Genomic DNA, 14,964 nt, shown 5'->3' on the forward strand with positions numbered 1-14,964 from the left:
CCACAGAGACGTCCTCGGACAAGCGCTGGCTCTTTGGCTTTGAAACGGAGATGAGCACCGGCCCCTAGAGTCGGAAACGACTAGCACGCATGTGCGGGGGAACCTTTACCTTTTTTATGAAGTCTGAGGGTTTCCTAAGCAGGATATCTTCCAAATTTATGGTCCTGGATTTCTGTGTCAGGACGACTTTAATGCATGCAGAGCGACAGACCTCTGTTTGAACCCGCTCTGCCTTAATTGAAAAGGGGAAAGTTTGGAAGCTTCATTTGTCCTGGGTATTAAACGTGATGGGCTTAATAAAGCAAACATATACTTATTTGCAATGCTTAGCAGGACTTGGGCAATGAAGTCAGCAGAAACTGTAGGATACATTTTGCAAAAGTTTTCCATCCTTACCCGCTGTGATGAACAGGAACTGCACAAGAAAACGGTGTCCCTATGTGGCTGCCATTTATTTACACAATCCATGCCCAGCGAAGAATCACAGAGGATTTTGTCCCAAAGGGACTAGAGGAACAATTAGTCACCAAATCTTTCTGGAAAGATGCTTCCTGATCCCTTTCAGTGTGGTTATTCTGAGCTTTTATTCCCCATGCTATGACAGTCACGATCACGGCTCTGCAGTGTCCCTAAGGAAGAAAAGAAAGAAAGAAAAGCTTATTTCTTGATGGACGTGCTCTGTGCTTTCCTGGTGACATTTAAATCTCTCTTTCTGCTCCATTCGGGGGGTGAGAGGGCTGAAGAAAAGGTGGTGCCTTGGTTGATTTTTATTCCTGAGAGTGTTATTACAGCAAATGCTGTTTAAGGTACAAAAATGTCATCAGTTGGAAAATGTTCCCCAGCACAACACACGGGGGCTGACAATTGAGAAAAATGGACCGTAAGGCAAGCAGGATCTTGTCGGATGAGATAAAGGTGAAACAAGAATGTTCTTTCTTTTAAAACAGTGGTGGGAGTTTTGTTCTTTGGATGAGAAGAGAATGGCATTCAAAAGCAATCTTGCCTAATGCTAACATGTCTTGGTGGCTCACAGGGGTTGTTGGACTACAAATCCTATAAGCCTCAGCATGGTATGGACGTCTGGGAGTTTTTAGTCATATCAGGTCTGATCTAAATGAACTTCCAAAGGCTCTCTTGGACTTCAGCCAAGGCTTTCTGAGCCTTATATTTAGAGAAGCCAAGTATTTATTAATATTTTATTTATGTATCAAATTTGGAGACTGCCTGTCAAGTCCAGGAAATCAGGAGAACAGGCCGTTCAAATGGATATAGGTTTTTGGTATGTTAATACTATCTATAAGAATCTAAACTACTAACAGTCAAAGCAAAATGGCAGTAGAGAAGAATGGAATTCAAGGTGGGTGGCACTTTGATCTCTTGCGGGCATGAAGGGATTCAAAACTGATGACGGGCTTGACCCCTCCCTCATGCTCAGCCTGGTCATCTCCTGCACCACACATCTCACTCAGCGCGGTGTGGAATTAAAGCATAAAAACCATATAAATGTTATATTCCAGTGGGAGGCAGTTAAAAGGAGAATAGAATTAATAACCTTTTAAAAAATAACCTTATAACTAATATATCTGATAACTAATAAAGAATAAATAAGAAAGAGAATGGAAAGGGAGTAGAAAAGACTTCTATTTGTATTGCGACAGCAAATACAGCTACTAGAAAGTATTAAATATTATACCAACTTCTGGTCAATCAACAAATTATAATTGCTTTACAAACGTGGAGTACCTCTTTGGATGGAGGCTGCCAAATTATGGAAAGTTCCTCCTGACAGACATCTGTGAGAAAAACTTCCTTTGACTGACATGCTAGCCTATCTATGCTTCAAAGTTCTCTGGCTTTAAAGCTAGTAAGGATTGTTCCCTACCAGCTGCGGTTTTTAATTTACTCAATCCTTTTCCTCTGAGATAGTTTCATGTTATAGAGAATTTAAAATCCAGATCCTGCATTCTGATAGACTTCTCAACAACTGTCCCACCTAGAAGCTTTGAAACAATACTACAAATATGTGGGAGAATTTGTCTTCCAAAGTGTTGGGAAACATTTAAATAGGGGGGGGGGGCAAACAAAGGGTCACATGTGAGCATCTGAAGGATGATATTTTCCCTCTCCATTATTATTTTTCATCTTTCGGGTAGTCATAAAACACATGGGAAGTTGTTGTTGTTGTCGTTGTTGTTGTTGTCTATACTACGATTTACCATATACTGTGTCCTGGCCCTGCTGAAATAAGTTTTGCCTTTCTAACCAAAGCTCAAAATCTGGATCAAAATAACTGATCCAATCCAGAGAATCCTGGTGACTTAAGGAGAACTTCTCCAATGGATAAAAAAAAGGACTTAAACACCTATTCATCCAACAACTGGAGACAACGATGAGCATGAATCATTTTCTTTACCGCAAGGAATCCAGAAACGTCCACTTGCTGAGGAATTTTCAGGGAAAGGGAGATTCAAGAGCCAAGAACCGACCCTCCTATATCATCTTCACTGAAAATATTTGATCTGCCTCCCATTTGCTCCCCATAACCTATTCAAGCCTAGGCTTTCTGTTGGAATCTCTGCCTTCCTGTATCCAAAAGCAGCAGGAGGTTTCTCACCTCCCCTGGGTCCGAGAATAGTTGATTGAATTGCTTCTCTCATGGGGGCCATGCTAGAGAACTTTCACCTCTGAGGTTATTTAAGCTCACAACTGACTTTCAGGAATTGCTGGAGGAATAATCTTAGCTTGGTGCTTAGCTTGCTTGGCATCAGGTTTTTCAGATATAGAATAATAATAATAATAATAATAATAATAATAATAATAATAATAATAATAATAATAATAATAATAATAATAATAATAATATAATGATGATGATGATGATGATGATGATGATGATGATGATGATGATGATGATGTATATAGTGAAGGCCATGGTTTCCTCACTTGCAATGTATGGCTGTGAAAGCTGGATCATAAGAAAGGCCAAGTGCCAAAGAATTGAGGCCCTTGAACTATGGTGTTGGAGAAGACTCCTACGAGTCCCTTGGACTGCAAGGCGATCAAACCGATCAATCCTAGAGGAGATCAACCCTGACTGCTCTTTAGAAGGCCAGATCCTGAAGTTGAAACTCAAATACTTTGGCCACCTAATGAGAAGGAAGGACTCACCGGAGAAGAGCCTAATGCTGGGAAAGATTGAGGGCAATAGAAGAAGGGGATGGCAAAGAATGAGGTGGCTGGATGGAGTCCCTGAAGCAGTAGGCATGAACTTAAATGGACTCCAGAAGATGGTAGAGGATAGGAAGGCCTGGAGGAACATTGTCCATGGGGTCACTGGGGGCAGGGGACACAACTTCGCAACTAACAACAACAACAATAATAATAACAACTACAATAATAATAATAAAGTTGGAAGGGACCTTGGAGAGCATCTAGTCCAACACCCTGCTCAGGCAGGAAACCTATAATCTTTCAGACAAATGGCTGTCCAGTCTCTTCTTATAAACTTCCAGTGTTGGACCATTCACAGCTTCTGGAGGCAGGTTGTTCTACTGGTTAATTGTTCTAACTGTCAGGAAGTTTCTCCTTAGTTCTAGGTTGCTTCTCTTCTTGATTAGTTTCCATCCGTTGCTTCTTGTCCTGCTTTCAGGTGCTTTGGAGAATAGCTTGACTCCCTCTTCTTTGTGGCAGCCCCTGAGATATTGGAACACTGCTATCATGTGACCCCCTCATCATTCTTTTCATTAAACTAGACATACCCTATTCCAGCAACCGTTCCTTATATGTTTTAGCCTCCAGTCCCTGATCATCTTTGTAGCTCTTCTCTGCACTCTTTCTAAAGTCTCAGCATCTTTTTTACATCGTGGTGACCAAAACTGGATGCAGTATTCTAAGGCATTCTAAGGCATTACCAAGGCATTGTAAAGTGGTATTAACACTTCACGTAATCTTGATTCTATCCCTCTGTTAATGCAGCCTAGCCATGTGTTGGCTTTTTTTGGCAGCTGCAGCACACGGCTGGCTCATATTGAAGTGATTGTCCAGTAGGACACCAAGATCCCTCTCACAGTTGCTACTATTGAGCAAGGTACCACCTCTACTATATCTGTGCATTTGGTTTTTCCTGCCTAAATGTAGAACCTTACTTTTTTCACCTCTGAATTTCATTTTGTTAGATAGCGCCCAGAGTTCAAGTCTGTCAAGATCCTTCTGTATCTTAAGCCTATCTTCTGGAGTGTTGGCTATTCCTGCCAGCTTGGTGTTGTCTGCAAATTGGTATGTTCCTTAAGGAGCTGACTAGGGTAGCCGAGGACCTGGCAGCACAAGAAAACAACAGCCAACCACTGGCCATCCACACACCAATCGATCAGTAGGAAGGCACCACATACATACAAAGCACAGAATAGCCCGAAACACAAATTCCGCTAGAGAGATGTTTCCTGTACATGAAAGCTGAAAGCTCGGAAGACTAAACCTCTGGTCTTGGTGACTGACTCAGATTGGATCTTGATTAGAGTAGATCTAAAAAAATCTTCATTCCACCTTCCAATGGAACAGAAATTCACTTCCATTTCAAAGTATATAATGGAAGAGATCAATGGGAATGAATGCATCAGAGTACCTCTCTTTCAATCAATGATACAATAAACTCTATTTACTGTTCTAGAATAAATGGTGATTTCTCCAAATGGTGAATTATCAGTGATAAAATAAACAAATTGTGGGTGAACCATCATTTAAATATTTGTATTTATATCGAAATCTGTACGTATGACATCTTTGGGAACCTGGGGCAGGCTTATTTTGGGTGTTACCTTCACTCACGTGTCTCCATGCTCTGCAGGTTGGATTGCAACATTAGGAATAAATGTAATTTGCAGAGCTGTAGAGAAGATAAAGAGCAGTAGTGTATGTGAATGAGAAGAAGGTATCGCAAACCATCCAGTGCCCTCAAGGCATTGGTAGGCTTTATCGTCTAAACAAAGATCTGAGACTCTAGTCAAAAATATACGATGCAACGTTTTCTTGAAGCTAAACAAGTCTGAGCGATGAGCGTTTGATAGAAGATTGGTAAAAACCTGAAGGAGGCCATTCTGGATTATGTAATCGAAGAAATATGGGATGAATCTAATAATTACATCGTAGTAGCTTGAATACCAGCCCATGAAAGAATATATTTTGCAGAGCGGTTCCACTCAAATGCACACACCTGAATTCTTCCAATTCCAGAGTGAAAATATAGAAATGTCAAAACTAGGGGGGGGGGGGGGGGGGAAGAACCAACCAACCTAGCTATCCATCAGTGAATAAAAAAAATCAGGTTTCAGGATGTCTGGGATCATTTTCAATGCACAACATCTTCCGGATCAGCATGGATTGAAATATTTAGTTAGCATGGAATACACCATCTGTGAATGTTGACCTTTAGTTACTCACCTCACTACTGAGTTCTCCGAACGGTACCATCTGCAGAAGCTGTGCTACTTTCAAGAGATCTGACTTTATGACACTACCGTGCCACTGTTTCTCCACATAGTCCCACTGGGAATTCTCCTGAACTTTAGGTAAAGGGCAGAGGCTTTAAAAAATACTCCTGCCAGAATAACATTTTCTCCATAAATACAGCGGCTCTCCAAAAACTATCTTACCAGCGGTGTGCAGAGCAGGTATGCCTTGAGAATAGAAAACAGAAATGTCTGGTAAAATTCCTTGACTTTTGTTTGCTTCCTCACATTGGACATAGTTGTTTATTTTAATTTTGAACTGCTGAAAACAGAAGTGAGATTTCTGTATCATCAGAGCGGCCCCTAGTGGTCACATGTTGTACACCTTCAGCAAGGAAAAAGCTGGCGTGGTAGAGCTAACATAGAAATATAACAAAACACACATTTGCAGTGGATTCATAGCACAGGAACTGTTGAATCTTGGTGGGCTTTACTTTCCTTTTGAAAGGAGACAATAGATCGCCTCTAGTTGGGGATCTTCTCCAAACATTTCTATAGTTCTGTTTCCTAAGGTAAAGGTTCCCCTGCACATGCGTGCTTGTCGTTTCCGACTCTAGGGGCCGGTGCTCATCTCCGTTTCAAAGCCGAAGAGCCGGCGCTTGTCCAAGGACATCTCTGTGGTCATGTGGCCGGCATGACTAGACGCCAGAGGCGCACAGAACGCTGTTACCTTCCCACCGGAGTGGTCCCTATTTTTCTACTTGCATTTTTACGTGCTTTCGAACTGCTAAGTTGGCAGAAGCTGGGACGAGTAACAGGCGCTCACTCTGCTATGCGGCACTCGGGATTCGACCCGCCAAACTGCCAACCTTCTGATCGACAAGCTCAGCTCCTAACCCACTGAGCCACCGCGTCCCCTTCTGTTTCCTAACACCACCCCATATCCTGGGAAAGAATCTAATGCTGGAAAGATGGAAGGAAAGAGAAGAACGTAAGGACCAACCACAAGGTGGATAGACTAAGTTACAATGGTGATGAGCGAACCATTGAGATACAGGTTAGGGATAAATCCTTATAGAGAAAAATCTATGTGGTCACTAGGAGTCAAAAAAATGACTTGATAATCATTTATAATCAATCAATCAATAAATAAACCTGTATACTATATTTCACATGTCCCAAAGGTGCTTTACCAAAAGGCAACTGGACTTTCTCGAGTTTTTATCTTTGAAAACATTTGTTTCACATCCTAGAAGTTTCTTCAGATGGGAAGCTTCTGAAGAACTAAAGAAGTTTCTTGGATGAGAAGCAAAATGTTTTCAAAGAAAAAAAACAACCAAGAAAGTGCAGTTGCCTTTTGGAAAAGCACCTACGGGGCAACCATGACCTGGATGGTTGAGAGTCTCCATAGATATATCTCTTTCATACATTTTCCCCCAATGTTACTATCAAAGAATAACTGGAACTGGCATGCAGTTTCTAGATATAACATGAGGGAGAATTGGACTCAGTCTATGATCCAGGGATCGCTTGAGTTTTAGGCTGTAGTTTTTAAAAGGATCCATTTTTAAAAAAACTGAGGATGCCACTTGAAATCCCAGGAGATTGTGATGCCCCTCACCAAAAGCTCACAAGATTTCAAGTGTCAACATCAGATTCTTGCAAGATGTAGTCATCTAGAATGATCCTGGCCATTTTTTAAAATATCATTTAATTTGGGGGTCCCAATGAGGTCATGAAGTGTCCTGGCTCCATGTTTTTCAGTTGATTGTTTATGAGGAGATCCTCAAAAGCTTGTGATGATTTTGTAGAGTTCTCCCAAAGACGCTTTTTCATGAGGTGACTGGACTTTCTTGTTTTTCTTTGAAGACATTTTGCTTCTTATCCCAGAAGCTTCTTCAGCTCTGACTGGATGGTGAGTCAGAGCTGAAGAAGCTTTTTGGATGAGAAGTGAAATGTCTTCAAATAAAAACAAGAAAGTCCAGTTGCCTTGTGAAAAAGCATCTTTGGAATAACTATGACCTGGATGACTGTGAATCTCCATAGACATTTATTTTGTAGCATTTAATCTCAGTGAAAAGACTGGGAATACTGATTTATGAAAAAATCTGGAGAATAAGTAATGCTAAATGAATACAATGCAGACCACCAGCGTTTTAATACCTCAGGGGCCCCCTTCCCCAAATTTTCTAAAATATCATGACATCTGCTATCTCACCGTGAGATTTCTTCAGATTTCACACAAGGTCCTCTGAGATAGGCTTTGGCATTCACAAATGAGGAGATCTTGAGAGATGGAACATTCCCTCAGGAAATCTCATAAAAAAGCAAGCAAGAACGCCAAAGGCTCGATATATTTCAGCCATGTATTTTCAAAATCATTATTTTAAATTTATTTTGGGTGCCCCGGGGGTCACTTGGGGCATAAAAGCACTTCAGCATATCCAGGCCCCACCTGACAACCTTGTATGTGAAATGCATGGATGTCTCTTTGATCTGATTTGATTTCCAGAATAAGTAGCTGCAAAAGACTTGGCTTTCTAACTATATCTTATATAAGAAAAGATCTCTGCTGTGACAGTTGTCAGAAACTATTCAATAGTTGGATAATCTTTTTTTGAACAAGACATCCCTCTTTTTCTACAAGTGTAAGCAGTCAAAGTAAAGTACTGTGATTTAAAATCAGGGAGAAAAACCAATGGACAGATTTTTTAAAAAAATATATAGATCATCCATGAGACTGGTGCTTTGTATTTTGTTAAATTAAAGTTATCTAAATAAAATAAAAATCTGAATCTCTGCACTATCGCCCAACTGGATTTCCAAACTAAATCAACAAATTCATTCAGAGCATTGGTTTGATGATCCGTTGAGTTCTAAGCATTTTTCTCATCTGTTTAGCATTCAATTCAATTCAATAATCTTCAATAGTCTTAACTGGACATCCAAACCAAATCAAATTCATCTGGCCAAATCAAATTATATGTCAGAGTTCGTATGAAAATCTAAATTAACAATTTGAAGTGATTTCTCTCTGATTCATGCATTCCTATCAGGAAATATAAACCTTGGCAGTTGCCTTGGGACATGTCAGTGGACATATTGATTCATTTAGATGCCATGATAAGGCTTCAGGAATGAAGAATCTAGGGCAAATACCATTAACATGGCATTTTAGCTTAGATTTTAATTTCAGAAACCAAGTAGACCGTTCACTGTAATCAACTATCTCAAGAATTATGGAGCTGTTTGTTATTCTCAAATTCTCTCTCTCTCAAATTCTCTCTCTCAAATTCTCTCTCTCAAATTCTCTCTCTCTCTCTCTCTCTCTCTCTCTCTCTCTCTCTCTCTCTCTCTCTCTCTCTCTCTCTCTCTCTCTCTTGTGTGTGTGTGGTCTCTCCAATGTTGTCAATTTCATCATAAATGGGATGGAGGAGGGGGATGAAATTGCAACTGCTCCATGCAAATGTCTTCAAATATCAGATTCTGAAGTTAAACCTCTAGTAGTCCCAATATATAAAGGGAAAGGGAAAGGTTCCCCCGCACATGCGTGCTAGTCGTTTCTGACTCTAGGGGCCGGTGCTCATCTCCGTTTAAAAGCCGAAGAGCCAGCGCTTGTCCGAGGACGTCTCCGTGGTCATGTGACTGGCATGACTAGACACCAAAGGCACACAGAACGCTGTTACCTTCCCTCCGTAGTGGTCCCTATTTTTCTACTTGCATTTTTACGTGCTTTCAGACTGCTAGGTTGGCAGAAGCTGGGACGAGTAACAGGCGCTCACTCGGGATTCGACCCACCAAACTGCCGACCTTCTGATCGACAAGCTCAGCGTCCTAACCCACTGAGCCACCGCGTCCCTCCCAATATATTTGGAACATTAAATTGGGATTGGCACCTTTCTTCTTTCTCTCTTTCTTTTGAAGTCCCTCTTTCTGAGCAGCTAAATGCTAGACAAGTGGCTTCCTCTCTGTAAAGTAGAGCATAACCCAACAGAAAAAAATGCCAATCACTGAACATTCAGTTAGACAAGATGCTCTACCTTGTCCCTTGCTATCCATTATAGGATTGGTTTAATTAGTATTTTGTATTTTAAAAAAGAGAATTCTGCCCACATTTTTCCTTCCCCCTCAAAAAAAAGAAAAGAAAAGAAATGTTTAAAATCTGCAGCCATGTGCTGCAAGAGAAATATATTAGTGAATAATGCCAGTGACATGATGTTGTTGCTACATCCAACAGGGTTGGCAAGAAAACCATTTGTTACTCCAGTTTTGGAACACAGTTGCCTGTCTTCTGACTTTCTGGCTGGCTGACAACATTACTTGGGAAAACTTTAAAAAACTGAAAATGGTGGGCTTCTTCCACCACATATACTCTATAGCCCCACAAAATGGAGTGCCTGGAATTATAGTCTTACAGTTACAGATCTGGGGAGAGTCTCATCAAGGACATCCAAATAGAACAAAATCCCAGGATATCAACATCATCTTCTCAATAGTAAGAAAAGTTAGGGTTAGGGAACCCTAACCAATAACCTAGAAAGATAGTGGGCATCCTTTTATTGGATTTGTCCAAGCTGAAATGGAACAGTTGTTTCTTATGGCTGTTTTAATTAGGATTGCTACACTAAACAGAAGCATAATTTTGTTCCAAATCCATGAGTTTTTCATTTATGGATATTCAGTGACTTCTGATGCTTTATCTTGGTCAAGAGAAGCAATGACCTATATACATTCTCAGTCATCTTTTCAGGGATTCTTCCATGGTTTAATTCTATTTCCTTCAGGATTATGGATTGTCCACTTGTTAAGAAACATAACCAGTCCAGCAGTAGAGGGTACATTATCTCCTGATCTCCTTGTCTCTCTCTCTCTCCTTCTGATGGAGCTTTCTTGGCTGCCTGATCTACTTCTGCATGCCAAGAAGGAACATTTAATCAAAACAATGGCCTGATCCCCACCCTGAAAGTGGCTAAGCTATTCATCACTGAGAAGACTGGGGGATGAGACAGAAATAGCTCCCAATTTTCACATCTGCCTGACTTCCCTTCGTTCTGGAGACGAGCTGTTGACATGTGGTGCCAGGCAGCTGCCCAGCCATTTCAAAACACCTCCGTTTTCATTAACCAGTCAGAATGGCAGCTTGCTGGTTCTCTTTCGGAACCTTCCTAGTTAGCATCCAGTGAAAATCCCACAGACATGCCTGTCAATGAAAATGACCTGCAAGTGGCTGGCTGGCTGGCAGCATAAAGCCAAAACATTTATCCACCTAATTTCATTTCTCAAAGACTCTTAGCTTTAAATGCAGATTTACAGTTGAGTGATAGGATTAGACAAACTCTTTTTCTGAATGTAAGCAATATGCTGAAGAGTGTTCAGGGTGCAGAAAAACAGCCTTTCGCCCCTAACCAGAGAAATAAAAGCATAGAGCAGAAGGAAGTTAGCCATTCTCCCTAGGATTACTCACCCAGGATAATCTGGCGGATTAGAATGAAGCATACAAATACAGTTAATAAACCAGGCTGGATTTACAATCATCCAAGTATGCTTATTTCCGCATAAATATACTCCAGCCCAGGGTGCAGGATTTCTCAAGAGCTTTTGGCAGGGTGCAATGATGTAAGTCAAAGCTCAACAGGGTGTTTTTTTTTTTGTAGCCAGAGGGCAGCCTAGCATGTAAGATGATGGTCCCAATCACATGACTGAGAGTGGAAAGTTTCTTTTCTTGTTCTTGCTTGTGTGTTTTAATTGCGTTGTGCCTAAGCTTGGCATTATTATTTTTAGAGCGTTATTTTCCCCATATGAAAATGACAGGAAACCACACTACTGATCTGGAGTACTTGAATGCCAAAATTCAACTGTAGAATTAGAGAAGGCTTAGAAGCCATAATCTTCTCACTTATGGCATTAGCACAACAGTACAATGGATCTTAGGTTGCACTGTGGATCACTCAATCTACATTTAACTGCATCCATGCTGCAACACACACTCCCTTCTTTGGTTGGGCCTGTAAAGTCGCATGCTTCACATAGAGACGGACACAGAGCTGGGGTAGAGATGAGTTTATTCTGAACAGAACGAACTGGGGAAACAGGGAAGCCTGGCGTCTATTTGTACCTGCCCAGGTGGATGGCATCCAATCAGTTCAAACCTGGGCTTCCTGCCAGTGCAGGTGACAATGGGTGTAGATCCTGGCTTCCCACCAGGCTGACCATGCCTGGGGCTGTCAACAGCTTAAGTCATTAGGCTTATCCTGAGTGAGCAGTCATCGCCCGGAGCTGTCCAGCCCCTCTGCTGATCTGCACCATCAGCCTCCTGCTGTGCTGTCCTTTGTGTATGCTGGGAGGCATACACTGCAGGGCCCAGCTTTAACGAAGCAGATATTTTATTATCTTCAGTTAGATGTCATGTCTGCATCGTACATTTTTCCAGGTCTAATAACTGAATGTCAGTGGAGATTCTCAGTCATCTAGGTCAGATGCTTTTTCAAGAGGCAGCTTGGACTTTCTTGTTTTTCTTTGAAGACGTTTCGCTCCTCATCCAAGAAGCTCCTTCAGCTCTGACTGGATGGTGGGGAATGGAAGGATTTATATTCCTTGCAGACAGCTGGTCATTTGCATACTTTTAGAGAGTCCTTTTGGCCACTTGGACATTTGTCTGTGTCCTCAGGGTCACCTGAGTAGTGAAATGGGTGTGGAGCCTTCTTGGAACTGCTGATAAGGTTGGGTTGTGGAGCCGCAGGATGTTTTTTCTGCCCTGTGTCCCTTCACTGTTGAACACAGGCACAGGCTGTGGGGATGAGTCAGTGTTGTCTGCATCTCAGACTGAAGGGCAAATGGTCTTGTAGTCTGCAATTTTTTCTGGAAATCCATTCATACTCCTGCACCATTCGAAGGATGTTCATCCCAAATACATTCAGGTTAAATAACTGAACGTATTTGCCAAGTATGTGAAGTTTGCTTTAAACTTAGCATAAAACTTGATTGAGTTAGTTTGATTTTCTTTTTATCATGTGAACTCAGAAGGTAATCTAATTGGCTTTGGGGAAGAATGGCAGACTGAAGCGAGCTCAGTGAAAAGCTTTGAGTAATCTCTCCACAATTGGACAGAACTGGGGTTGGTGTTGGAGTTAATGTTAGGGTTAGGGTTAACATTAGCCTTGGCATTAGGTCTCTCTGAATTCAGAGAGCAAACTGGACATCACCAACGGATTGGAAGACATGAATTTGGGGGAGAACCTTATAAAAGAGGTAAGATCAACTTACACTTCAGAGAAAGGACAAATCATTGTTGATGTAAATCCAACAAATGTTGCTGAAAAAGGGACAGGACAGGGATGTCTACAGTAGCTTCCCTCCTTTATCTTGGTTCTTGAAATATTGAATAGAGATGTAAGACAAGATCAGAGTGTTGTAATAAGTAATATTTTTAAAAAAGATAAGAGCTTCAACATATGACTTGGTGCTTGTTTTAGAAGATCCTTTAAAATTAAAATATTAATGGGCAAATTAAAAGAATTTAATGTACGAGCAGGTTTCAAGATTATTAAAACAGAAATTGAAGATGTTAGCATAAAATGCGGAGATAGATAAACAGAACTGATGAATAAAACAAATTTTAAGACTGAAAAGGTAAAATATCTGTATATCATTATGACAAATATGTATTGTATGTTATTTCAAAATAACGTTAAGACATGAAATGACATTTTTTTTAAAAAAAAAGCATATTAAGGTGAAAGAAACTACAACTGTCATTGCTGGGGAGAATGTCTTGCCTAGAATGATGTTTTTGTTTCAGACAATACTAGTTTTGACAACCGATGCACCATTTAAACCGTGGCAGAAGGATATACCTAAATTTCTGTGGCAAGGAGAAAAAATGTGTGTCAGGTTAAACACAGGATCTTTACAAGATGCAGAAGAAAGAGGAGGATTGGTTTTACCTGATTTGTAATTATATTTTGCAGCATTCAGTTTGATATGTATGAAGGAGTGGATGCTGCTTGTGGAGATAGAAAGGCACAACATGAGACTTAGATGGCATGGATATATAATGATGATGATGATGATGATGATGATGATAATGATAATAATAATAATAATAATAATAATAATAATAATAATAATAATAATAATAATAATAATAATAATTGGAAGGGACCTTGGAGGTCATCTAGTACAGTCAGGCAGGAAACCTATACCATCCCAGACAAATGGTTGTCCAGTCTCTTCTTAAAAACCTCCACTGTTGGAGCATTCACCACCTCTGGAGGCAGGTTGTTCCACTGGTTAATTGTTCTAACTGTCAGGAAATTTCTCCTTAGTTCAAGGTTGCTTCTCTCTTTGGTTAGTTTCCATCCACTGCTTCTTGTCTTGTCTTCAGGTGCCTTGGAGAGTAACTTGACTCCCTCTTCATTGTGGCAGCCCCTGAGATATTGGAAGACTGCTATAATGTCACCCCCTCATCCTTCTTTTCATTAAACTAGACATACCCAATTCCAGCAACCTGTTGTGATTCAGGGTCAGCCTGTGGGTTCGGCAGTTGGGTCGGACGATTCAGAGGAGGAGGAGGGGGGTGTTGGAGAGCTTGCTGAGGGTGTTGGAGAGCTTTCTGATGATGGCCTTGAGGCTCCGCAGAGCCCTCAGCCAGGCCCCTCCCATCTGGTTACGACGCAGACCCATCTGTGTGAGCCTGACAGCGTGGATGAAGATGACCCACAGCTGGCCCTGTTCAAGGACGCCCGATGCAGGAGGCAGTCAATCAGGAGTAAACAGAGGAGGGCAATGGGGCACCTCAGAAGGAGGCAGAGAGAAGCCACGCCCTGAACTGTTTAAAAGGGGAATGTGTGGGAGGGCTGGTTTGCTGAAGGCAACCGTTTGAATACCTCCTGTTTCATGGTTCGTGTCTTGTTTTGCTCTGTTTTATGTTAATAAATTTGGCAGGCTTAGTTCCAGCCTCTTGCCGTTTGTAAAGGGGTTGTCCCTGCCTTTTCTGCAGGGCCGGTAGTAGGCTGGTACAGAACACAACCGTCCCTTATATGTTTTAGCCTCCAGTCCCCTAATCATCTTTGTTGCTCTTCTCTGCACTCTTTCTAGAGTCTCAACATCTTTTTTAGAGCGTGGTGACCAAAACTGGATGCAGTATTCCAAGTGTGACCTTACCAAGGCATTGTAAAGTGGTATTAGTACTTCATGTGATTTTGATTCTATCCCTCTGTTAATGCAGCCTAGCAATTTGTTGCTTTTTTGGCAGCTGCAGCACACTGCTGGCTGATATTTAAGTTTGTCCACTATAAAGTCAAGGTCAACATGGATATTAAAAATCATTATGTTTCACATGTCATATTAAGAACATGGAGTAGATACAAATCCAGGTTGTGTCCAAAAACACCTTTGTGTCTCTGAGTACAATAAGCATTTTGTATATTTTGTTGTCTAATGAAAAGAAGCACTAAGGGTGACATGATAGCAAATTTTGTTGTTGTAAAATAACAACAGCTGACTTTTTAATTGCACATTT

Source organism: Vipera ursinii (genome assembly GCF_947247035.1).
Source record: "Vipera ursinii genome assembly, chromosome: 8".
NCBI lineage: Eukaryota > Metazoa > Chordata > Lepidosauria > Squamata > Viperidae > Vipera > Vipera ursinii.